The sequence below is a fragment of the Botryllus schlosseri genome, chromosome 2 (genome assembly GCF_051294905.1).
Source record: "Botryllus schlosseri isolate E-star chromosome 2, Bs_hap1, whole genome shotgun sequence".
NCBI classification, from domain to species: domain Eukaryota; kingdom Metazoa; phylum Chordata; class Ascidiacea; order Stolidobranchia; family Styelidae; genus Botryllus; species Botryllus schlosseri.
The window spans coordinates 40,207,508-40,210,610 of NC_137237.1; the positions used below are offsets into that span (position 1 = coordinate 40,207,508).

The 3,103-nt window shown below is 38.3% G+C and overlaps 1 long non-coding RNA gene across 1 annotated transcript; it reads right to left on the reverse strand.

The window, feature by feature from the left end:
- Positions 1–454: 454 nt before the first annotated feature.
- Positions 455–2,874, reverse strand: LOC145434655 (uncharacterized). The gene is made up of 3 exons (XR_013913512.1): positions 2,746–2,874; positions 2,355–2,505; positions 455–706 (listed from the first exon to the last, which is right to left on the reverse strand). It is a non-coding gene; the product is annotated as an uncharacterized LOC145434655 (long non-coding RNA).
- Positions 2,875–3,103: the final 229 nt, after the last annotated feature.

A 3,103-nucleotide genomic window follows, 5' to 3' on the forward strand; every position in this document is an offset into this window, starting at 1 on the left:
AGATACATACTCAAGTCTAGAAAGTGGAATGATACTCTGCCTGGAAAGCTGAAGACCTAACAATATTGTGTACAGAGAACAAAACATTTGAGTGGCGGCACTGGTATAGATATTAACAAATTATCAGAATTGACAGCAAGATAACCAGCAAGACATTAAAATGAGAATTAGTGCAGTTTCTTAGGCTGTAGTGATACTCAGCCAGTAATTGACCTAGCAGAGAGCAAAACGTTGTAAAAAAAAGCGAGCGAAACCTCCGACAAATAATACGATAAAACATTAGAATCGACAGTCTTACTAGAAGCAGAATAACAATCATGAGGGGTTAGAGAACAGAAGCCCGGGAAGTGACCATCAGAAATTACTGCATACTGGCCGAACAAATCCATGACCACTAACAAATGGTCTTTTAATAGTCAATATTGATACCAAATGACACCACTCCTATTTCACCGCAACATTTAGCAAATACAGCGCTGGAGTCAACCTTATAAAGCGCTAACCAAACGCCCATTAGTTTTCCCACCTACTACTTCGCGCTTCGCGGATGGAAATACGCATTAAAGCGAATGGACGCGACTTGTCACACTCTTGCTATTTCTGCTCCCTTTTTCTCTTCCTTCCTCTTGAGGAGAGAAACAGTCGGCCGCGTTTACGGATCGTGAATTCCCGGCTTAAGGGTGATTCTTCCTCCAATGGTCAGCACCTTGAAAACTGAGAACAATGTTGTTGCAAAATGCATGACAATTTGAAAGTTACATCATTCTAATTATTCCAGTTATGGCCGTGAATCGTTACAAGTGCGGTAACCATAAGAATTATTACTATACTTCAACTACAAATACAATATATTGTATAAAATAATTACTAATTCTTTTACGTTGATCGAGTCCCAAATGGATGAAATATGTCAAAGAATTTGCTAAATTTTTTTGTATAATTTGACAGATTCCGAATTCTTCTCAAAGTGCACCTTTCAAAAATTTGATATCAAGACTCCCAACATTTTACAATTCGAAGTTGGATGGCTTAACCAATACAAGCGAACAGTTTGTATCGCAATTGACAATTATGTAGAGAACGCTGCGAGACATGTGAGTAGGCCTACCCTAAAACGTTTCTGACATGGACATTAAGGCTCTTAAAAAATGACTTTTTTTCTCAAATCGTTCTGGCTACTTGATAAAATTGTTAGGTTACCTAATTCAAGCCTACACACCAAATTTGGTTCAATTCCAACCAGTAACCGCATTGCTACAGGAAAAGAAACTTTCTATTTATTATATAAAAATAAATAGAGAAAATTTGAAAATTTTCTGTTCACCCCATGAAAGTGTTAGGTTATGTATAGAAACGATGTTCATCAAATTTGGTTCGATTCAAACAAGTGGAAGCGGAGTTATTGCCATCGAAAAATTCGGATTTTAATAAAATAGTATTTACGGTGGGCACCACTATAATAAATAATTAAAGAATTGTGTCACGCTGTCATACTGTTTTACGCAACCGTTGTTATGCACTGCATTGTTGCTGTGTTCTGGCTCCATTGATGTTATTTCTAAATTCGACATTAATGCGTCATAATTCTCCATCTGGTTTTGAATTCAACTCTGTTTTGCTTCCTTTATCGTGCCGGTAGCTCTTTAATAGGCACGCGAAAAGTTCTTCGGGTTTCAATAACGTTTATCATGAACGTACTTTTGAAAGCAGTATTACAATTTTGTACCACCAACCAGTTATTTAATTACTATTTATCTTCAAAGTAAATGCTCATTGCATGAAGCAGGGTTGTAAGACTCGAGTCAGGATTTTCTGTTGACTCGACTTGACTCAGGTCATCTTCTCAAAGTACTGAAATGACTCGACTCATTGCGCATGACTTGAGACTCAGACGGCCAAGACCGACATTTCATGATTATTTCAAAGAATAGTACAGCAAATCGCTATTGGGATTTCGTCTATTGATACTGGTATTTGAAAATGCGGCCAGAAACTGCTAAAAGCAAGGAAAATTCGTATATTAAAAATGCGACCCACTCGATATCACAAAAAATATATAAAAATTTGGTTTAACAAGACTTAAATTGGAAACTGAGCAGCTAACACAATGACTCTGGCTCGAGTCATAATACCATAACTCGGACTCGGCCCTCTGCTCGCTGACTTGGACTCGGACTTGACTCAGTGGTGAATAAAAAATGACTCGAGTCAAAACTATAAAAGTGAGATTGACTTGCGACTCGGAGCCTTGTGACTTGGTTACAACCCTGGCATGAAGCCTCAATAGTTACTTGAGTGGGGTGACTAGACAAAGAACACAGTGACATTTGCAGCATATCATGAATGTCTCTTACTATATGTGATCTTGTTCAAATGGAGGTTGATGAAAGCGTATTTCCCATTCTTTCCGACTCTGCTATAATTTCACCAGACTGGCAACCTTCTTCATGATGCTTTTCGCTGACTGACCAATATTGTCGCCGCCAACGGTACGAGTGCAAATGTCTGATATGTCAATATAGGAACAGAATTAGTTGACTGTTCATGACCGTCCACGTTCAGAGTTGCATTTCAAAGATGCTAAAATAAGCCTAAATATAATCCAAGCAATACGATCGTCCACTTTGACTGACTGAATTTCTAAAAATAATAAACATGACACCTTGATAGCTTCCACATCTTACGTTTATATATACCGTCTGCTATCGGCAAGCATTTGAAAATAACAAAACAGATTCAACATACCACATCTCTTGCAAAGGCTTTTGCTTTCATTCAATATGTCATCAAACTTCTTTAAATCCTCCTTTGTGGTGAGTGGCTTCGTTTTATCATATACAATCTATGGTGGAATAAAAGTTTCGGATAAGTTCTAAAGCGAACACAATTTTCCACACAAAAGTCAATTGCCACACGAAATGCCAAATGCTACGGTCCCATTTTACAAGGTATGGCGAAGTAACGTAGTGGTACCCTCCATTATAGCTAAACACCAATGAATTGCGGGTTCGAGCCTGACACGTCGACTCCATAATTCCTACCGAAGTGTTGGCCGTTTATCTAGGCTCCTCCTCGCCATCTGATCCGCATAGCCATGTCTTAA